This window comes from Nannospalax galili, unplaced genomic scaffold, assembly GCF_000622305.1.
Source record: "Nannospalax galili isolate Female #2095 unplaced genomic scaffold, S.galili_v1.0 scaffold91, whole genome shotgun sequence".
Lineage (NCBI taxonomy): Eukaryota > Metazoa > Chordata > Mammalia > Rodentia > Spalacidae > Nannospalax > Nannospalax galili.
The window spans coordinates 2067753-2091993 of NW_008332583.1; the positions used below are offsets into that span (position 1 = coordinate 2067753).

At 41.3% G+C, this 24241-nt stretch overlaps 1 protein-coding gene and 1 pseudogene across 3 annotated transcripts in view; one reads left to right on the top strand and one right to left on the bottom strand.

Annotated features, from left to right (window-relative positions):
- Ptprg (protein tyrosine phosphatase receptor type G) overlaps positions 1 to 24241 on the bottom strand; it is a 766544-nt gene that overhangs the window by 195692 nt on the left and 546611 nt on the right. The window lies entirely within an intron of this gene.
- LOC115069356 lies at positions 14195 to 14293 on the top strand (annotated as a pseudogene).

Genomic DNA, 24241 nt, shown 5'->3' on the forward strand with positions numbered 1-24241 from the left:
TTCCCTCTTCATAAGTTAATTACCTCAGGTGTTTTATTACAGTGGCGAAGGTTACTAATACAACTGGTGACATTCAAGAAAATTTAAGTAGCTAAAATTATAAGTAGATGGATAGGTATATACATTCATGCCATACACACAGAGGGAGGGAGGGAAAGATACACACACAGATACACACACACAGACAGAGAGACAGAGAGACAGAGACAGAGAGAAAGAGATAGAGACAGAGAGATAGAAATAGGAACAGCGACTCTTAAAAAAAGCAAACTAGAAGAAATGGCTGACAGTGGAGAATCTATAAGAATACTCTTCCTTTCTTTGTTTCTTGCTTTAGAAAGGCCTGGCCTGTCAATACATCTCCTGTTTTTACAGTCTCCTATAGAACATCAGATTGGAAAATTAGGGAAAAAACTTAAAAACTTGGCTGGATCATTTAAGGTTAGACAGGCAAACCAACCTGAAATTAACATGCAGACTTGGAAACTGGTGAATCTGTGCATAAAATTTACAGCTTCTCCTCTGGCTAAGACATGCTTTTGATACTGGAAGATCAATAAAACCCCAAAATAAAACACAATATACAATAAGACCGCGAACTTATGAGGTTTGATAATCTGGGGGGGGGGGCATGATGCTGACTGTGCTTTTGTTTATGATCTTAGAGCTTAGAGCAACAGGATTCTGCACCGAGGGTGAGAACAGCAGGGTGAGAACAGCATAATTCGATTCAAATTATGAGCAGCTCAGTAAAATTCAGGCTTAAGATTTTCCATCTTCCTGTACAATTACATCAAAATTCTACTTGCCATCTCACTCTGTGGACCTGGGTTCTCTAGTGACAGGTGTCATCAGACAGTCTGCCACCTGGATTAAGCCAGTTTCATCAGTCTCCAGGTGGACTTGAGAATGAAGGACGGGGTTCTGCAGAGGGCAGCGAGGGCCTGAGGTTTCCTCACGGGAATTGAGGGGATGGCTAGACTGCAGGGTCATCTGTGAATTCCATTCCTGGTCTGGCCCTTCCCAGTATACCTCAGACCAGTAAGGAACGAGGCTGATGACAAGGAGAGGGGAAAGGAGAAGAGAGGGAAAGGGAGGGGAGGAGAGGGTAAGGAAAAGCCAGGCATGGTGATACCCACCTGTAATCCTAGCACTTGGGAAGCAGAGGCAGTACAGACTGGGCTACAGTGCTGGGGTGGCCATTTCAGGTGTTCAAGGTAGGTAAATCTTGTTCTGCTCGTATTTTACCAATGCTCTTAGAAGAACTCTATTGACATGAGGAGGGGCAGGCAGGACTCTCCTCAGTGCCGAAGCTGATGTGGATCTGGTCAGAGTTGAGCACTCCACCATTTCAGTAAGAGTTTGATTTAATGGGCACGGACCCTCAACACCGCAAAGGACAAAAGACAGGCTTCGTCATGTTAAGGAAGAGTCCCAGCATGCCACAGAAGGATCATAGCCTCGAGGCTGGATGTTCAGTAACTGAGAACATAAAACGGGAAATCTGCTGAGGAAGAGGATTGATGGGAAAATGTCTATTTTAAGAAGTGATTTTACAGGAACACAACTCATGGAGGAAAGGACAGCAGAGTATTAAAAGCTGGTCCAGCATGACACAGCTGAAGGCCCATGGGTTTGTTACTTTTAAGAAAAAAGGATGAAAAAAATAATAAAAAGACCATTATACAATCTATGGGATAAAGCTGATTTCTTTGATAAAAGTCTTTTCAGAACTTGTTAATGACACTGTCATCCATTTGCAGTTTTGATTTATTTATTTTATTTTATTTGTATGAATGTTTTGCCTGCATGTGCGTAAGTGCACCTGTGCCGTGTAATGCCCACGGAGGCCAGAACAGGGCGTGGGATCCCCTGGAACTGGAGTTACAGACAGTTGTTAGCTGCCATGTGGGTGCTGGGAACTGAACTTTGGTCCTCTCCAAGAGCAGCCAATGCTCTTAACTGCTGAGCCATTTCTCCGGCCTCACTGTCTTTTCCATTTAGATGATGGTGTGAGAAATTACTGGTTATTGCCATAAGTTACTCTCAAATTTCTACAAAAGTGTCTTGTTCCTACCTAACACTCCTGAGCAGCAAAACAAAGCTTACATATCAGGACAATCAGTCTTGTGTAAAAGCCACTGTCCTCCCAGGCCTCTTCAGGGGATTCCCGTGGAGAACAGTGATAATTTATTCTATTGTTAAAAAATAGATTTCCTAGCAAAAAGTATTGTGGAAATTTCCACTTGACAGATTTATTATGAGGCTGGGAATGTAGCTTAGTGTTAGAGTGCTTGCCTTGCAGCATAAAGCCCTAAGTTTGATCACTAGTAGTGAAAAAGAAAACCCAAAACACTGTATTTATTTTTTTTAAAGAAACATAAAATATGGTAACAGTGATTTTAAGTATATATGCAGAGGTAGGCACTGAACAAGTTACTGAAGAGACAAATGTGGTAGGATATAAGAGCCTCTTGGGAAGCTTCCATTAGACAATGAAGGCTGCAAAAATATTGTCTCAGAATACAACAATACAAAGATAGAAGAGGTTAGGGGGAAACGCACTTTAAAAGGACAAAGAAAAGAAAAGAAAAAAAATGTGGAAGTGTGCATCTACAATGATTCCTTTAAGAAAAGGAGATACCACGTTGTATGGCCTAACATTTTGAAAGATTATTTTTGAAAAATAATAATGCCCAGTGTGTATTTGTGTAGGGTATGGTTCATGCATTTGGCAGGAGAGCAAACTGGTCCAGTCATTTTGGAGTACTCTTAGAAATAGGATGGAGGGACTGGAGAGATGGCTCAGTGGTTAGGAGCACAGGCTGCTCTTACAGAGGACCTGGGTTTGATTCCCAGCACCTACAAGGCAGCTAACAATGGCGTATAACACCAGTTCCAGGGGACCCGATGCCTTCTTCTGAACTCCATGGGCATTGTACAACACGGGTACATTTACTTACTTGTAGGCTCATACACACAATTTAAAATAAAAATAAATAAAATATTAAAAAAAATAAATCCGGGGGCTGGAGAAATGAGTCAATGGATAAGAGCACTGGTTAGTCTTACAGAAGATATGGGTTCAAGTCCCACCACTCTCATGGTGGCTAACAACCATTCAGTTTCAGGAGATCCAATACCTTCCTCTGTCCTCTGTGGGTACCGCATGACACAGATGTACTTAAATGTAGATATAACACTCATACACATAAAATAAAAATAAATAAGGCAAAAAGGATTAAGGGTGGAGAATCCTTAAGTAGTTGATTCTCTTAGGCCTATGTTTTGAGTCCACAGCTAGGAAATGGCTTTTGGGAGAAGAAATCCACCAGCAGGGGTGGATGTAAGCCAGACTAAAAAGTCTAGATTGTATTCAAATGAAACTGGAGAGCACCTGCTTCCTTTTGGATGAGGATGAAATGCAGACAAGGAAAGATCACCAGGCAGAGTCTGTAACCCACATGAAACCTGTGAAATGGACACCTGAACAGTAACCAATGGTGGGGGAGCAGAGGCTTCTAAGAAACCTCAAGCTCAGAGCTTGTGATGAAGCATATCAAAACCCATTAATATTGTAAAATAAGCTGAAGAAATGATCAAATTCTCCTTTGGCCTGGTTCGATATGCAAATGATGTGACGGCTGTGGGAATGTTTCCTGTCACAGTGGCTACTTCTGGCAATATACAGGGTAAAGTTCTGGTGCCTTTCCTTACCCTTCCAAATGCAATCCGCTGCTTTGCATGACATGACAGAACTGCTCAGGTAGACATTAAGTGTCTGGGTTAATTTTTTTCATCATGATGACATTTCAAATTTACAAGTATAAAGAATCAATGTTATGGCGCCCTGTGTGCCCATGGCTCAGTTTATATCCAGTTCTTTTTCTTAAATATATTTTTTAATATTTCTATTTTATGAGTATGAGTGTATTGCCTGCATGTGCACCTGTGTCATGCAATGTACCCTGTCATGTAATACCCCTGGAACTGGAGTTATGGACCACTGTTAGCTGCCATGTGGGTGCTGGGAATTGAACCTGGGTCCTCTGCAAGAGTGGCCAGTGCTCCTAACCTCTCTGCCATCTCTCCAGCCCTCTATATTCAGTTCTTTAACTTGTCCTCACAAGCCTCCCACTACACCGAAGTGAATCCTCAGCCTTTTCAGCAAGTGTTCTCATACGTAGCTTTAATAGAAGAAGAGGTCTCTTAAAAAGTCTCTAACAGGCTCCCTCGGTATTTTTCTATACCACGTTATTATTGCACATTATATGTTATAAAGGCAAACAGTTTAGTAGAGAGAAGAAAAAAGAATCAAAAATGAACCCTCCCATCTCCAAAACTCCTAGTACTTGAACTATTATATGAACAGCCCATCCATCCACAGCTCTCTGCAAATGGTGCACCATCTGAAATGCTGTCCAGTGTGTATCCCATAATATTTTTCAATAGTATTGATTCCATAGCTAAAATGCCCAAGCATTTAGCCACATCTAATAAACATCATGACATGGGAGTTTAGGGACACAGATTGAGGAGCACACACACCCATGTGCATCTTGGTTTTTATGCTCCCGACTAGAGAGCAGAAAACCTTCCAGGTAAACCTGGGTTGTGATCAGACACACTCCCTCAAAGACGTAGTAACAAGTCAGTGGGGAAGGAAGCTGGTCTTTGCTGTTTGTCCCAGGGACATGGGAAGAGTCCTATGACAGAGGAAGGCTGGGTGGTCTTTCTGTGATATAAAGGTTTCCGTTTCTTTGTTTCACATTACATAACAGTCTAAGAACAAAAGCATCTTAAGCCTTTTAAGATGCAGAAAGGACCAGGACAGGAATAAGCAAGCAAATTACTGCTGCACAGGCAAGTGGAAAATTTAGTTAGGTTGAAAAAAAAAATGTCTCATGCCCTCCAATTCTTCAGAGAGATGAGAGCTAGAGAGAGTGAAAGAGAGCAAGCGAGCGAGCGAGAGAGAGAGAGAGAGAGAGAGAGAGAGAGAGATCACAGGTGTGTTGTAATTTGCTATGTGCCTTGTAGACAAAACAGCTCAGTGACCGGGTTGAGGAATTCAAATCTTGGCTCCCTTACTTATCAGCTATGAGGCTTAATGGCTAGATTCCAATTTCCTCAGCAAAGATGAAGTCTCTAGATAGATAAATCTCCTCTATCTAAGCCTGTTTACCACACAGTGCCTTGATGCTGGATGCTCTGATGAGAACTTGATTGCTGCAAACACACATAGTTATTAATTGCTGTTTGCCTATGGCATTAACATTTCATCAGCAGTAGCATTAATTAATAATGTGACTCATGCCATTGAAAGTCTCCATAAAGCGTCATTTTAATGACTACATAGTACTCTAATTTCAGGACTGGCTTAATTTATTAAAACACTTAAAAATATTGGGCATTTACATCCTTCCCACAGTCATTGTCTAAACAGCGAAGTAAGTAAGTTTTCAGTCTCTAAATTTCTTCCTCCCTGACTACCCTTCCTGCCTCATGAGTCCTAGACTTACGACACATACCCCACTCAGGCTTAAATTATTTTATAAGATTAATTTTCAGAACTAAAATATCTTTTGAAAGACTAGTAATGGCAATGGTGTGGTAAGTGGTTAAAATCAAAATCAGATTGTGCACTGAGGATTTTTCCAGCCAGGATCTGTGGTGAAAGTGGGCACAGATGGTTCAGCGAATACGACTCTGGACTCCAAGGCTTCACTTCGAGCCTCAAGTTCAGGAAAATCTGTGGTATGTAAGCAGACCATGGAAAAGGGCCCCAATTCCAGCTCCACTGAGGAAATTACTTTTTAGAAAACTTTTAATGTGTGTCTCAGGGGTGGGGGTGCGCAAATGTGGGGGTCAGAGGACAACCTGTGGGAGTCAGTTCTGTCTTTCCACTATGTGGGTACAAGGAATGGAGCTTAGGCTGCCAGACGTGGCAACAAGTGCTTTCTGCCTGCTGAGACAGCTCAGTGGCCCAGGGGATTTCTTAAATGTTGGGATTTAAGAGCAAAGAGCTACATGTACAGATGGGTGGCCACCAACAGACTTTGTGGACCATGGCAAAACCAAGAAGAAAGCCACTATGAAGAGTTCTGTGTGGCTGGTGATGCTGACATCCACAACTTGTGACTTTACCACCTACCCCCTAAGAGTTGAAGCTCAAAGTCTAAGTTCAGTTTTGCCATCTACAAGCATGGAAAGCTAGGACCTATCAACTTTGTTGTCTATTTCCCTGAGAGTAAATACAAAAACACTTAGCACATGTTCTAGGAAATTCAGTGAAACTCTCCACTTGGGTAACCTAAGAGAAGGGCAAGAGTTAGATAAAACACAAGCTTCCTGGAGAAACACAGGATGAAAGATGAAGGTCTAGAGATTTTGTGATACTGGGCACGTCACAGGATTTCTGAACCTTTTTCTCCAGGTTTATTAAAAATGCTACCATTGGGAGCAGAATATGACAATATCTACCTGCCTAGCTACCTTAAGGAGCAAGTATATAGGTAAAAATACAATAAAATTGTAAGACATTGAAAAGTAAAGTGGTATTAAAATAGTTTTTTCAAGTTCTTTTAGCAATTAGTAAGGCAATTTCTCCAAATCACAGTCACAGTGAAGAATATGAGATAGTGTCCATTCAGACCTGGCCAAGTACAGCGGGAGTCATTACTATTCTGAGATATTTAATGCTCATTTACTTTAACAATCAAAGGCAACACCCTAGCACTATTATTTTACTTTTAAAAACATTTCACTAGGGACTAGAGACATGGCTCCGTTGGTAAAGAGCACCAGCTTCTCTTGCAAAGAACCCAGGTTCAGTTCCCAGCACCCACATGGCAGCCAACAACCTTCTTGAACTCCAGTTCCAGGGAATCTGATGCCCTCTTCTGGCCTCTGTGGGCACTGCACACCTGTGGTAAACTTACATACATGCACCAAACACTCATACTCATAAAATAAAAATAAACCCCAACATTTCACTAAAAGTGTTTTTGAAAATCCCAAATGCCTTTTCCCTAAAATAGAAATGAGATAATATTTGGCCATGCTTATCATCCCACTAAAACACTCCTTCTAACAGAAATAAAACACTTTGTGTACCTTATAATAGAAAACCAAACAAAGACTGAATAGTAAAATCACTGCCATTTGTCTATATTAAAAATGCATAATCTAATTTAACTTAAGCTTCAGAGTAGAAAAACAGAAAATAATAATGAAAATTCCATAGGAGAGCTTTTAGAAAAATAAATTCTAGGTTTTAAGGTTTCTGATCATTAGTCTACATTCATTTACTTTGTACATAATCTAATATCATTTTCATTATTCTTTACTAAACATCAAATAATAACTTAAACAACTTTTGAACTTCTGGGGTTTGTGGAAGTTTGTTTTCAAAGCATGCTACAGTGCAGTTTATTTCTCATCAGGGATATCATCAGAAATTTGGTTTCTGACAGATCCCTATACACTCCAGTGTAGGCTAATTTGGGGGAAGATAGGAGGAGCACCTCTTCTACCCTCCAAAGAGGTGGTTCCTAATTCACATTCATGTGTCAGTAATAAGAACATGTTACTCATTAATGTGATGTTTTTAGATGGAAACATTCAGAGCAAGCATCCTTTTAAAAAAAGAGTTGCTGCCTTGGGCTTTTTTGGTTTTCATTTGCTGGATGGGATGTGGGTCTGGAGTGACTCTACCCTTGGCAGAACAGCTTGAACTTCATTTAATGGGAGTCATATTCTCTCTTCTCAGCCAGGAGATTGCATGGGCAAGATCTAAAGGAACTGCAGAGGCCGTCCTGTACCAAGCCTATTTTATACCATTAGATTTTACAACCAATATCTCCTTTATAGAACTAAGTGGGAGGAGGCAATCACAAAGAGATTCAGAGTTTGCCCTTCACTTAAGTGACTGATGACTGTAATGTCAGGCTGGGGGCTTCATTTTGTCTCTGATGGTGGGTTTCTAATGGTGTCATCTTAAGTCAGTCCAGGCCCATAATTCTTCTATTAAAGTGGTTAGTTTTTTTTGCTTTGTGTTTTTAAGATGTCCTGGTAAACTATACACATTTAAAAATTATTAAGTGCTTCTTTAAGTGAAATAGGAATGGAAGGTCTTGGATACTATAAATTGCAAGAGTATAAAACGTGACTTGCACAAAGGCCACTGCAGACAGAGGCCATCCACCTAACTTGTTCTATTGTTCAGATAATTGTAATTGGGCTTCTGCTTGGTTATCAAGCTGTCCTGAAACACAAGGGTATAGAGATAACATGGAACTGTGAGTGTAGGCAGTAGTTTTTATGTATGACACACCTATACATTACTTTGCACAATTATACTAATGAAATCTCTCAGAAGTTGGGGCTGCAGAGACGGGTCAGTGGTCAAGAGTACTGACTGCTCTTGGAGAAGACCTGGTTCCAAGTCCCCACATGGCAGCTAAAACCAGCTGTAACTACAGCTCCAGGAGATCTGACACCCTCTTCTGGTCTCCAGACATTGCATGCACTTACGCAGGCAACACACACACACATAAAATAAAAATAAATTAATCAACTGATTCAAAGTTTGACCTATGGGTTTTCAGATTTTACAAGACAGTTACAAAATCAACTTATAAAATGGGAAGTGGTCAGTTGTATCTGAAGAGATAACACATGGCAATGCACAGCCACGAACTGACCGTTGCTATCCTGCTCCATCTAGGTCACCAAAATTAAATGCAACAGAAGGCAGCAGGCCCGTTCAGTACAGCCACAGACGTAGAGAGACAGAAAAAGAAATAAACAGAACAGGAGGAAACATAAATGAGGAAAACCAGCAAGAAGTGAGCTTGTAAAAGCTGCAAGCCTCAAACCAACAGTAAGAATGTTTGAGGAAGGCCAGCCGTGAGCAGTTTACAAGGCCCCACCTGACCAGCTTTCCTAGTCCACAAGTGCTGGTCTCATTAGTCACCAAGTTGCTTCAAATGCACACTCCCAGAGTGGGAAACGAATCTTCTTCCTCATACACAACAACGTAAAATTCTTACAATCTTGGTAATAGAAAGAGATCATTTTCCCCAAGATCCCAGCCCCCACCATCTCTTTTCTTTATGACAGGGAGGAGTCAGTGCTCCCTGCCGAGGGCTTTCTCACTCAAGCCTGATCAAAATGCTAACCAGGTTACCCACCTCGTCCCTCTAGTTATTTGGTGGTGACTTCCCCAGAAAAGTCCTAAGTTGATGGCCTTCGAGTCTCTCTGGGGTCCAGAGGGGTCAGGGTTGACCTCTAGCCCAGGTAGCATTCTCAGCCTCTGATGACCCACAGTTCTGCCTGGGTATGACCCATCACCACACTGTGGCCTTGGAGTAGGGATCGCACAACTCTCAGTCTGGACTTTCTTTTCAGCTAACCAGTCCTAATTTCTTCTGATCTCAAGCTGGGTCTGCTGCCATCACAGGGTCCTGAAGAACCGAGTGGCTCTTTCCTTCCATGCACTTGACTCTGTATGTTTGAGAATGTATGGGTGTGTATGCATGCAGGTGGTACACATGTGGAGGCCATAGATGGGTGTCATTCCTTAGTGTCCTCGGTTCCTTAGGTGTTGACCACCTTGTTTTAGGAACGGGGTAGCCTGAAGCTCTCCAAGTAGGATAGCCTGGTTGGGCTGCAAGCCCCAGGGATCTGCCTGGATCTGTTTCACGAGCACTGGGATAATAGATGTGTGTTGCTGGGACCCCACTTTTTCACATGGATTCTGAAATAGAACTCAGGTCCTTAAGCTTATGCATCAAACATCTTACTAATTTGACTTCTGTGTGGCCCCCACTACCACATTTATGATTAGTACCTATTATTGCAGTAGACTGTGATGTTCACAAAGGGTATAGGCTACAGATATGTCCCTTATGTCCTTAAAGAGGCCTCACAGAGGCAAAGACTTAGCTTCAAGGAATATTTACAGGATGGCTAACAAAAGAGGCCAAATCGTACTGTGCCCATGAGTACGCAGGACAATACAGGATCCCTATGCTGGTGTATCATCTAAGGACTGCCATTTGCATCTCCAAGAGCTCTGTACTTCCCAAGAGAAGTCCTATCTCTACCATGTCACACTAATCTCCTTCTAGACATCCCTTCTTCACCTCACTGTAGGCCACATGGGGGATACATTTGCTGTCCATGAACAACAGCTCTGCTATTTAACAGGGTCCCTCCTGACACTGAGGACTGCTAACAAATGCTGATGGTAAGCCACACCCTCACTTCGCTTTATAACACACATTTTTAAATGAAGATTTTATACCAAGGATGTAATTGAAGGCACAGCTCTCTGTCAGGTATCTGGCTTGATCTTACACATTTACACGACAGAAAAACACTGCAATACCTCATTTACAAAGCCACTGGGGTTGGGAGGATAAAGGCACAGAAAGTAGATTGTTCTGCTCAGCCTGTGGACAGAGGGCTCCCTAGTCCTCAATGCTTCCTGCTATACTAGATGACTGATTTTTCCACTATACATGAGGATATGTGCTGTTGCTTACAGAGTACTGTGAGCTGACATTCACTAAGGACCTACTCTGTTCCAGCACATGTTGTTTTTACCTGTAGGACCTAAGAGAAACTTTAAAACAATCTTCCGAGGTTGAGTTGTTATGACTGGCCAAACTTTCTAAATGAGGACACTGGGGTACAGAAAGGTCAAGTGGGGTTTCCAAAACTTCCTGCTAATGATGGGCAGAACTGGAATTTAATTAAATAATATGGATTGACAGTGCATTTTCTTCATCAAACTGATTCTTAAGTACCTCTTATTTTTACTCAGTAGCTCTGTGATTGAGCGTATCTGCAGCAAACAAGCAAAGGTCCTTCCTTAAGGGCTCTCTCTCTCTCTCTCTCTCTCTCTTCCCTTCATGATAACAGGGACCCCATTTTATACAATTCTTTAACACTGTATTGATCACTGTACATGAGAAACCATGGTGACCTTACAGCTTTTCAAAGGAAGTGATAGAAGCAAGAGAAAGGACCAATAGAGAAGGGGGAGGGATGTGTGAAAGTCATGTTCTAGTAGACATGGAGATACCAAGTCAAAATCGCCACAGTGCAGAAAGGAACCATATACCCATTCACACCTTCTACCTGGATCCAGACTGGGACTACAGGCAATGACTGCCCTGCTGTAGTATCTAAAATTTTTGAGGATTCATATCGTATTGCTGCATTGCCTCTGGCAAGAGAGACACTTGGAAGGAACCTCATGGAAGAAGACATGTTCCCCACACAGACAAGGCCATAGAAAGATCTGTTTTATGACCTTGACAATGGAGAAGAACTCACTGCCAAAACCTAAGGAATTCTTTGGGTCTGGGTGATATGTGACAGGGACCTTTGTCATCCAAAAGCCCTCCCCATCAGACGCAGGAGTCTCAGTCACAATACTGTGTTCCCTGTCCCCACCCCAGCCAACTATCCACTTCAATTAAATAACTATCTATTTCGCCATCCAGAGTGTAGCAATAATTACATTAACTCCTCTTTAGGATGCTCCTTCAGGAAATTTTCACTGGGTTAACTCCTCCTGAATTACTGAGTTACAGCACCAATAACAACTCCTTAAGACCTTGTCTCACAGCCAAGGCAATCAGAGACGAGAAGACACCTCTGCCAACTCGCAAGTCGGCTGGGAAGCATCATGTGGGGATGTGCTGACTGTTCCTTCACTGTGTCTGCTCTGAGTCAAACTTCAGAAAGCAATGGTTCAAAGTATCCCTTTTGACTCTGGCATTGCAATTCCAGTCATTATCAATTATTATGAAAACTATTATCATTTTTCACTCTCATTATTTGTTTTTATAGCACATAACCAGCTTTGTACTGCTGTTCACACACACTGGAAATAAATATTAGATACAAAATTTTTTTTATTACTTCGGGAGTTCTATGGTGTGCTTCAAGGAGTCCTCCACAGTGCTAGGCTTACATGATCTCCTGTGAAATTTGCAACAAATCAATCAGTAATTGACATTTCCTCTGTGTGGACCAAGGAAATGAAGGGAAGAGGCTTGAAAGAGAAACGGCAGCAAATGCAAACTCAGAATTTTAGCAAACATCTTGCTCCGAATCCTTAGACATTGATTTCATAATCAGAGATTTTTGAGTCTAGAGAAGTTTCTGGAATCGGATTCCTCTTCAGAGAGCACTGCATTAGATTCTAGGTGGAATTAGCAGAGTTCATGCACATCACCAATTGTTTCTGTTATTAGGGCTAGAATCAGACTCTTTTCAAAAGGCTTGGGATTTTACCTGTCAGTTCTGATTTAGTGGGAAGAGGACATATTTCTATTTTCTAATTTTTTAAATTTATTTTTATTTTATGTGTATGAGTGTTATGTCTGCATGTATATAAGTGTACCCCTGTTGTATAGTGCTCATGGAGGCCAGAAAAAGATGTCAGAGTCCCTGGAACTGGAGTTATGGATGGTAGATAGCCATCATGTGGGTGCTGGGATTTGAACCTGGGTAAGAGGACATCTTTCACCACTAATATTAAGAATACTAAGGAACCATGATCCTCTAGGCTGATTGCCATTTTTAAAAAGGGAACGAGAGAAGGGGGGAGAGAAGAGAGGAAGACAGAGAGGGGAGAGGAATGGAGGGGGAGGGGCAGGGGAGAGGGAGAGGAAAGAAATATATCTGGGCTACCAAGTTCACGATGACCTGCTTTCATCTCCTTCCCTGAAAGCTTGAAGAGGCCTTGTGTGTTGGCTCTTGTTTCTGGAGTACCTGCTACTAACATCTATAACTGGTTCAGTTAAAAAAGAATGAATTTGGGGCTAGAGAGATGGCTCAGTGGCTAAGAGCACCACTTAGAGTCCTTCTTGCAGAGGACCGGGGTTCAGTTCCCACTGGGGTCCAGCACCCACATCAGGTGGCTTACAACTGACTGAGATTTTAGTTCCAGGGGATCCAATGCCATCTTCTGGCCTCCACAGGCTTCTTTATGCACATAGTGCATACAAACTCACGCAGGCACATACACATAAACTTTTAAAAAGTGTTTTGAAAAATGGAATAAAGGTGGGGCTGGTGAGATAGCTCAGCAAGTAAAGGTATTTGCCAACAAGTCTAGAAACCTGAGTTCAATATCTGGGACCCAGGAAGTGGAAGGAGAGAACTGGATGCTGAAAGGTGTCCTCTGACCTCCACACATCCACTGGGAAATGCAGGTGCTTGTGTGCATGTGTGCGTGTGTATGTGGACATGAGGGTGCATATGTATACATACATACATACATACATACATACATACATACATACAGAAAGAAAGAAAGAAAGAATTAATTAATTAATTCATGTTCTGTCATGCCAAAATGTCTAAAAACAGAACGAATCCGTGGACACACCCTAGGCTCACAAGAAGGCAACAGAGGTGATAAAAGCTAAGACCTCAGCAATACAGACTAACAAGTCCCAAGAAGTAAAAGATCAAAGAGTTGGAATTAAGAATTGTTTCAGGGGGCTGGAGAGATGGCTCAGCAGTTAAGAACATGACTGTTCTTGCAGAAGACCCGGGTTCGAATCCCAGCACCCACATGGCAGCTAACAACTGTCCATAATTCCAGTTCCAGGGGATCCGACAACCTCTTCTGTCCTCCGTGGGCATTGCACGACACGGGTGCACTTACCTACATGCAGCAATACACGCATACACACAAAATAAAAATAAATATTTTTTTTAAAAATAATTGTTTCAGATGAAAATATTATCATACTGTGACAAGAAGGGCAAACCAATTCCAGGACATATGACTTTAGGAGTGGCCCCCACCAACCAGTTTATATGAGCACATAAGGGACCTGAGATATAATCAGAGGAACGAGACTAAAATGAATTGACAATGCCCAAACTCTACAGCCAGTGCAATTTTCCAGTGCAATTTTATTCACAGTACTGGGTGACTAATTAATGCTTTCTTACAATTCAAAGTTTGCCTAATCAAATTCTGGACAATCCCAAATTCCAAATAAACAAGATCTATATTTGTTAGCTGTATTTTTTCATACTGTGTTTTAAAATTTTTATTTTGATGCTGAGGGCTGAAACAGAGTTTAGTACACATTAAAGTCACACTAGATTGCTGAGCGCCTGAGTAGCCCACCCACCTTTGTATTACATATAGTTACCTAGGATCGCTTCTCGGCCTTTTGGCTAAGATCAAGTGTAGTATCTGTTATTATCAGTTTAACATATAGTTACCTAGGGATTTGTATTTACGCACAAAACCCATATAACTTAGTGCCTCCTCCAAGAACATACAAAGAAGAAAAACAGTCTGCTCCACAAATATATCCAGGTAAGTCAACACATAGCTGTGTTTCAGATTCTACAAAACCCAAAGCTGGGGGATTCTATGTTAGTCATTTTCTGAAAAGACACCTGGACAGTTATATAAAGAACTAACGTGAGTGCCACAGACAGCGCTTTTTACTCTGTACATTTAGATGTTTACCCATGGCAAGTTAAAAGCCTGGAAGAACAAAATATTTCTAAGATAGAAGTTCTCCCCACAGACTCTGTCTTCCAACCCCTCACAAACAGGAGTTGCATTCTTGAAAAACACCACGGTTGGCAAATCAGTGTTACCAAGATGAAGGGGTTAGAGAAAAAGAGATGCTGGAAAAAGTCACAAAAGGCTCATACAGTGCTTTAATCTATACGGTTTATGCCACAGACGTTCACAGACAGGAAGCTCGGTCCCTGATGTAACCGCCCTAAGAGATGGTGAAACCTGTAAAAGGTGGGGTCTAGTGGAAGGTGACTGGGTCATGACCAACTTAATGAGTCTCCCCAAGAATGAGTTGATTGTAAAAGGGTTAGCATGCTCCTCCTCACTCTGTAACTGTGTCTGCTCTCTCAAATGTTCCTGTTTACAAGTGTCACACATTCGCTGATCATCTGACACCATCCACCATGCTGTGGCCCAGACCAGCCCCAGCAGACACCTGCTCCAAGTGGTTTGGATTGATCAGTTAGTAGAATTATGAGGCAAAGAAACATCTTTTCTATCTATATTGTCCAGTATCAGGTACTTGGTTACTGCATCACAAAATGAACTGACAACTGAATAAAAGCTTATTGCAGCACTATTTACAACTGTTATGGAACCAACCTAGGCATCCAACGACTGAGGAATGGGTAAAGAAAATGGGGTTTAGATACACAATGGAGGTTGGTTCAGTCATAAAGGATGAAGGTATACTATTTGGAAGACAATGGATACAATTGGAGACAACCATATTAAGTGAATTAAACCAGTCTCCAAAAGACAGATATCATCTGTCTTATTCTATTTGTGGATTCTAGAGTGATTAACAGGAGGTGGAGGGTCAAGAAAACGGAAGGTAGAGGAGATAGGGTGGAGGGAGAGGAGAGACATACAGGGCTATGCTCAACATACGTGTATACCAGTAAGAATCTTTAAAAAAAATTTTTTTACTAATTTATTCATTTTTTCTGTGTGTGAGTTTTCCCCTGCATGTATGTAAGTGTACCCACATTGTGCAATGCCCACAGAGGCCAGGTGAGGCCAAGGGATCCCCTGGAACTAGAATTATGGATGGTTGTAAGCCACCATGTGGATATTGGGAACAGAACCCAGGTCCTCTGTGAGAGCAGTCAGTGCTCTTAACTGCTGAGCCATCTCTCCTGCCCCAGAAAGAATATTTCTAAAAATGAAAACAAATTTTAAGAATTAAGTTTCTCCCATGTCTGCTATTGCTTCATATATAAATAATTGAATAGCTTTCCACAAAACTGGAAAAGGTTTGTGCAAACTGGTTTGTCTTAAAATGTAATCCATGTGATATAGAAGACTTGGGAGAATGGATCATTGGGAACCCAAGAGATGACGTCAGCCAGAACAGCTGCTGAAAGAAAAGCTGAAGGCTTTGACTGGGTCCAGACCAGATACACTGACTCTCCAGACAGAGGAAACAAAGTTGTGCCAATGGAAACTCTAAACAGAAAATCCAAGGAGAACTGTGAGCTTCTTCCTGAACAGGGGACTCCTCACAGTAGCTCGGGTGGACAGCATCAGGACCGACGGTCAGAGGAGGTTAATGATGCTGCTCATCTACACACACATGGTTAGGCAGTGAAGACTTCAGGAGTGAATAGTAATTACATGGTTACAATTTTAAGGCAGATACACCAAGTCTCTAGTACAGAGAGGGCAGCAACAGAAAATCATTGGCACATACTTCTTTCCCGTTACCCTTTTCCAAAGAAAACCCAACTTTTATGATTCAGTTCTCTACATGTTTCCTCAGTATTTGCTGAAATGTTGACTCCAAAATTTACTAGTGTGTGTGATTCTGGCACAATTTTCATTAAAAAGAGCCATATACCTTGACTTCTACATCTGTAAAAGGAAACAAACACCAAATAAGAGTGTTAGAGCTCTGCCCTGGTACAATCCTGCACTACTATGGGAACAGCACAATGCTGATAGTTCATGGAGAAAAACTCTTACAACTATCACAGAGAGAAAGTTCATCAGCCATTCATTTATTCATTTCTTCACTCGTGTGCTTGTGTGTGGTATATGCATATCTGCATGTTTGTGTTTGAGCGTGTAGGGGCACCACGTTGTTATCCAGTGTCCTCCCTGATTATTTGCCACTTTATTTACTGACGTTGGGTTTCTGGTTAAACCCAGAGCTGGTGGATTCCAGCTGGTGGGGATCCATTCTCTCTGCCTCAAGAGTGCTGGGATTATAGACGTTCTCATTCCTACGAAGGTTTCCATGGGCTCTGGGAATCTGAACGCTAATCCTCAAGCATGTGTTACAAGTGCTTCACTGGGCCATCTCACCAGCCCCCATTATCTTCTTTGAGGTTTCAGATAGCTCTTAGCAATGTCACATTCAAAGGCATCTGCCACATGCTCTTACCTCTGTTGACATTTCCCTATGCAGGTGAATGTTCTATTAAATTGGTGCTTGTTTGTAATGTTATCTGAGAATACTCATGCAAGGTCTGGTATTCTTAATACTTAGAAATACAGAGACTTAAATATTTTTGCAGTTAACCATTGCATTTTATGTTGTTGGAATTCCAAACATCTGAGATTATGTGAGCCACGAGTGCTGGGTGTCCTGAACCTGGGATTGCTAAATTATTCAGCTGACCTGCACCATGAAACCAACAGCTCTCCCTAAGTAACTCATTGAGATTGAACTTCAGTGTCCTCATCACTTAGAATTGCTCAATCTTAGGCAGCATAGGCATTTGGCCCTACTCATTCTGCACTGTTGGGGGCACTCTCCTGTGCACTGCGAGATGTTTCCCAGTGTGTAGGATTCCTAACCAAGACATGCTGCTGGCTGCCAATTGTACCTCTGCCCCAGTTGTAACAAATGTCTTCAGGAAGAACCACACGTCCTCTGGGGAGTAAAACTGCCTGCCCTCTCCCTACCCTTACTGCCCTTAAAAAAAGTTCTCGAATGACCAGTGAAATCTTCACCCTGTTTGGCCAATATTAATATAGTCAATCCTTTTAATAAAGGGAAGAAACTAAAGAAAGAGGCTGTCAAAGCCATAAAATAATCCATGTGCAGAGCATAAGAGAATTTAGGATCAAAGACTTTAAGGACCAAAGAATCAGAATATAATTTTAAGTTTCAAGTATTTATTCAGGCATTTGCAAAGCCTTCAGCACTTACAACATCATGGTACTAATGAACCAGTGATAGATTTTTCCCTTTATCCTCTTCAACACAAAACTCAACTTTCCGATTCAGTTTTCTACAAAGAACGCAAACTCTGGAGACTGACTGCATTCAGGAAATAGTGGTTCACAATTTATTAGCCTATCTAATTTTGGCATAAATTTACATTGAAAAAAAGCCAACTGCTTAACTTTCAACTTTGCAAAGGGAAGAAATAATATCTGGAAAGTTTTCAGTGAAGATTAGGATTCTATGCAACAAATGCTCTATCTTTAGCGTTATCTAGAACTAAGAGTTCAGTAAGTGTTAACTTGGATTCTATGTGGAAGCATCTTTTGAACCAGTTTATCTGGGTGGGGGGAGAAAGGGTGGAGTTGCTGCTGGCCTCTAAACTTGGGAAGTAAACTTCTACTTGTGTGGAGCTCTTCCAAGAGATCTGACCAGTGAAGGCACCAGACAAGAGCATAAACAAAGGAGGTAGGAGCCAAGAAAAAAAAACAATTGGACACAGAATCATAAAACTCAAATTTGTGGCTTGGAAGACTCCTGGAGTTACGGGATGATAGCTAAGCCTGCCATCTACCATTTGGGAATGGGGAGAGTCATGAGAGAGTGACTAAGCTCTCCAAGTCTGTGATAACCAGATGCTATGACGCATGGGAAAAAATGGCTACGGCAATTCTAAACTACCACTTAATGTACAAAAGCAAAGTACTCGAAAACCATCCTTGAAGTGCAGTGATTTAATTAAAGCAGATTTTCACATGGTCACATTCAAAGAACTCAAAGTCTCTTAATTACGTAATGCTTCACCAATAATTAAATAGGCCTCCCCATCCACGAGGAGGAAATGTGAATCACAAGCTATTTGCAGACAAACCATGCGCCTAAAACACCTGAAAAGGCTGTAAATTTCAGTGTTGTACGTCCATAAATCTTCTCCAAGATTGCATCTGAATATTAAGAATGACTCTGGCTTTCACTTAATGGTAAGTTCTATGAAATCAATTAACTGTTAAAATAGCTTAATTGGAACATATGTATTTTAATTTGTGTGTGTGTGTGTAGAAAAAGTTCTTCTTGATCAACGCAAAACATTCTGAAACTGTACTCTAAGGTAATGTAGTGAAAGAACTGAACTTATAATGGGACAAAACCAAGGATGAGGGAAATGTGGGACGGGACAGTCAAATAGCAGTAACTGCAAAGGAATAAATGAAGGTCATATTACTTTACTGCTAATACTCTGAAGGACGCTCTTCACCACAGACAAATGCTCTCAAGAATAGTTACTGGGGTTTTAAAGAAAACTATTTTGGGGCAAGTGAGATGGCTCAGGGGGTAACGGTGCCTAACTCCAGGATTTGATGACTGACCTACATGGTGAAAAGAAAGAACTACCTGAAAATTATGCTCTGCTCTCCACACACATGCCATGCCCACAAACAAACAAATGTGTAAATGCAATTCTTGGTGGGGAAGAATTGAGCTGATGAGTACAGGTTTGGGGTTGTTCTCTCTCTCCCCCACTCTCTCTCTCTCTCTCTGTCCTCATTTCACATTGTCTTCAGAACTAGTAGAGAAAAACTTAGAGCTATCTCCAGTAGTGATAAATAATTTATTCTTTATAAAAAAATGACTCCTTGGGAACAGTTAACAAAAATGAAAAGGTCACGTTAGACCATCATCAATAATAAAAGGTATAACTGTGCTTTCATATTGGTGGTTGGTGGAGGAAAAGTGGGCGAAGAATAGAGAGAGACCAATTTTAAAGTCCACAACTGGAAACTTAACAGTCTTAAAACGAAAAATGTATCATTTTGAAGTTAAACAGAAGATCTCTTCAATCAAACAGAAGGTGTTTTCTTCCCCTGCTCTTTTGTCTACTGACCTGAGTTGTCTCCCTCTTCACCCCAATGGTAGAAGATGGACATGGATGAAGAAAGAATTCAAGGGCCTTCCCTTTCTAAAATGTATAGTTCCCAACTACTTAGACAGTACGATACAATTTTAAGGCCTCTTTGAAATTTTTATGGAGCACGGCACAGGAAAGTTATTTAATAAACGGTGCAGAATGAACAAACGAGTCAGACCATGAGTAGACGTACGACGAAGGGGGCATCTGAAGGGAATCGAAGGAGAAGAGGGCCATAAAGAATGGAGAGAAGAGCACAGACATAACAGCTACAGATGCTCTAAATACATAGACACTGCCCATCAGCTATCACAGAGACCTAGAAAGGAGATACGTGACAGTCGGCAGAGGCAAGACAGAAAGAAAATCCGTAAGGTAATCCTCAGCACAGTCCTTACCTACTGTGCACTAAGATAAAAGCATTTTGGTAGGAAATGTTATGAAAACATTCTCAGACACAGATACATTTAGATAGCCTTAGATCTAAAAAATTCCTTTGGGGCTACTGAATTCAGTAGTACTTAAAAAAAACTGACCTTTCATAAATACAGAAATGCAACCTTATAATACCATATTAGACACAATGGAGCCCAGATTGGAGAATCATCCGTTCAAGTGAATCATGAGACTCAAGTCACTCATCTTCAAGGCCTCTGACCATCTCAAGAGCTATGTGCTTCTGATATAACCACTCTCATAGTGGGTGAAGTACACAGAGGCACCTAGACAGGGATTTTCCCAAAATTCAGTGCACCAAATGGTGTAGGAAGCTCCTGAGTAGTTTCCTTTAATTCATTCTTGTACATATTTGATGGGAACAATTAAGGCAAAACATTGGTGTGAGGGTTTTGGAAAAGTAATTGGGTAAAAACGCAAAGAGAAGCTGGGCGTGGTGGTGCTTGTCTTTAATCCCAGCACTTGGGAGGCAGAGGCAGGTGGATCTCCATGAGTTCAAGGCCAGCCTGGTCTACATAGTGAGCTCCAGGCCAGCTGGGGCTATAAGGGAGACCCTGTCTCAAAAGAAGACCAAAAAAAGATGCAACGATAAATACGTGTCCTGGTTGTCAGTGAGCTCAGAGGACCGAGACCCAAGAAAACCAGTAAAAAAACAGTTTCCGTGCAAGGCGGGAGTCACTGGGCGGTAAAGGAGGACAAAGCATGTCTACCCTTGATGGCACAGGGAGCAGAAGGTGAGATGTAAGGAGGTGAGGAAAAGGGCTTCCGAGCCAGCTCTGGATGGATGAGTCACCAAGAACTCCTCCTGCCTTCTCAACGTCTATAAATAATCCCAGGTGCTGCCATTCCACTTAATTACTAAGCCTCTCCAGATGGAGAAAAATAATTAAGCAGTCTGCAGCGCCGACATGATATAAAGAATAGTTTAGCGATCGTGAGACATTTGAATTCTAACATTTTCCTTCAACCTGGAAGTAAGGACAGAAAGAAAAATGGGTAAATGACTCCAAAGACCTTAGGGAAACCCAAATGAGTACAGTCGAATTCTGGGTAGAACTGAAAAAGTCATGGGAATGCAGCTCAACTTTCCCAGTGGAGGCAGAACTGCTAATGTGAAATGAAAGTTCACGGAGAATGACTGAGGACAGGCTCTCAAAAGAAAACAGCCCGGAAAGACCACTCATCAACAAGCCAGACACAACCTATTTACTACTGTTCTTTAAAAGATGCATGGATGTTCTACCTGCATGTATGTGAGTGAGCCACATGTATGGTATGTCCATGGAGACCCTAAGAGGGCACTGGATCCCCTGGAACCAGAGTTACAGATGATTGTGAGCTGCCATGTGGGTGCTGGGAACCAAACTTGGGTCCTCTGCAAGAGCAGGCAGAACTCTTAAGTACCACACCATCTCTCCAGCCCCTGACTCACTTCTTAACTGTTCTAGAAATATACTAACTGACTGGGCCTCTACTGATATGGAAATCATTTTATATCTTTATGTTCAAAGCAAAGATTCAGAAGTGACCTCATCCAAAAAGGAAGTGACCTCATCCAAAAAGGAAGTGACTTCATCCAACAGGAAGCTGAAAAGACTACAATGTAGGGAAAAAAAGTCTTATTGTAGATTGTTTGTAAAGCACTGCATGAACCCTAAGTTCCATGGGATCAATGACATATAAAGGAAATTTCATACATGTATATGACAAGACAGTGGAGTTGATCACAGGTCTGGGACATACCATTCAAAATCAATAAAGCCAATGGTACTCAAGTGTTTGTTGAACAAACACAAGTAATTGAACGCATAGAACTGAGGCACCAAACTTCTACATGTCAGATTGGATCCATCACTGTGGTCATATGATTAGAAAAACACCTTAATATTGGCAGAAAACTGGATGGAAGCCTTAAATAAGAAACGGTGAACAAACAGGGTGTAAATAAGGAAAAAAAAAAAACTGAACCCAATTTAGGGTATGTTGATAAAAGATTCTTAATCTAAAAACAAACAAACTAAAAAGCCACAATCCTCTACAAGAGCAAAATCACCCAGAATACTGGATGATCTACTCCCAAAACTTCAAGTAAAGCCAAATATATATTTTAGTGAATTATTTTAGGAAAAATAAAACATCCTTTCACAAATTATCCAATTATTCCACTGATTCTGGCCATGGAAGCTTAAATAGATTTCTCATTTGTTTAGCCAGATAACCCACGGAAGCTCTTATGATAATAGAAAATCTTAAAAGAGCATTTTAATAACTTTCAGAGCACTTTACATTTCTTAAATATTTTATTTATTATTTTTATGTGTATGTGTGTATTACCTGCATGTAGGTAAGTGCACCTGTGTCATGCAATGTTCGTGGAAGACAGAAGAGGCTTTCGGATCCCCTGGAACTGGAGTTACGGACAGTTGTTAGCTGCTGCTATGTGGGTGCTGGGATTCAAACCGAGGTCTTCTTGAAGCGCAGCTAGTGTTCTTAACCACTGAGCCATCTCTCCAGCCCCTTATTTTACATTTTTATCAGCATTCAAATAAGGTTAATAATAGAAAATACTGAAAGTTCTACTCTAAAAAACAAAATAATTAATTTTTGTACTTACACTAATTATTTATTCTCTTGAGTAGTTTAGCAACAAATCCTGCTGTCCCATGCCAAGTGTTTATTTCAGATTCACTTACTTAAAAAAAAGGACCTTAAAAATGAAACTTCACTCTTTCCAAGAGTTAATTGTCCAAAGGTAGTTTGTGTGAAGAGAAGAAAATGTAATTTGTACAAATTACGGTCGTGTGCTGGAAAACTGTAGTAACCATTCCACTCACCAGTGGCTACATGAGCAATGCCCATCTCAGTTCTATGGACCAGCATTGCACAGAATGTGTGGCTGCCATGACTCTCCATCTTCTGTACATGGAAATGGTATCTATGTCCAGCACTGTGCTCACATGAAACGCTCAGGGGAAAACTGCTTTGCTATATTTCAACATTGATACTGAATCTCAACTTAGTCTGTTACCAAAAGATGTCAGGTGCCATTCAAACTTTCTGTGATCCGTGCCTGACATTGTCACATTAGGATCATGAAGATAAGGACAAATGGGATGACTGCATGGAGACCGTGCTACAGATGGAAGGCACATCCCTTTAAAGCACATAGATATTCCCTCCAATACTGATGATGGCTAGATCATTATGATTATTGATGAACAACATCCCAGACTTAAATTTATCTATTTTTATTTTATGCACAAAAGAGTTTTGCCTTTATGTATGTAAGGGCACCAGTGCATGTAATTCCCACGGAGGCCAGAAGAGGGCATCAGATCCCTTGGAACTGGTGTTAGGGTTGTCGGCCACCATGTGGGTGCCAGGAACTGAACTCTGGTCCTCTGCAAGAGCAGCCAGTGTCTTAATTGCTGAGCCATTTCTCTGCCACCACCATCCCCATGTTGAAACTTCTGACATTGGGGAGGTTCAATAAATCATGCCTATGATCCACAATTGAGCCATGTACATGCAAAGAGTCTAGGACATAAAAAGATACCCTGTGATCTACCTGCATCTGCAGGGACTGTGCTCAATACAGTGATCAACAGCTTATCTAACCACAACAAAGGCAGAGAATGCACCAGAATTACTCAGAGCATCAGATACACGGATGGAGGGGAATAGAAATAATGAAAGTTAAAATGTAAGAAAACTGTTCTGCTGGGGATGGTGGCCCATGCCTTTAATCTCAGTACTTGGGAGGCAAAGGCAGGTGGGTCTGAGAGTTCCACGCCAGCTGGGGCTACAGGGAGACCCTGTCTCAAAAAGACAAAAAAAAGATAGATAGATAGATAGATGATAGATAGATAGATAGAAAAGAAAGAAAAGAGAAAGAAAAGAAGAAAGAAAGAAAGAAAGAAAAGAAAATTGTTTTTGTGTGTAGAGTAAGTCAATAGGAAGACCAACATCTGTATAGCACTTGACCTTGCCTGCACGTGTGTTTATAGGTCATTAGTGCTATGTGACTCTGGGCAATAAAAACAGGGCTTTAGGAAGACCATGCCAGAGTGAAGTGTTCTTCTATTCAACTCGTGTGTGTGTGTGTGTGTGTGTGTGTGTGTGTGTGTGTGTGTGT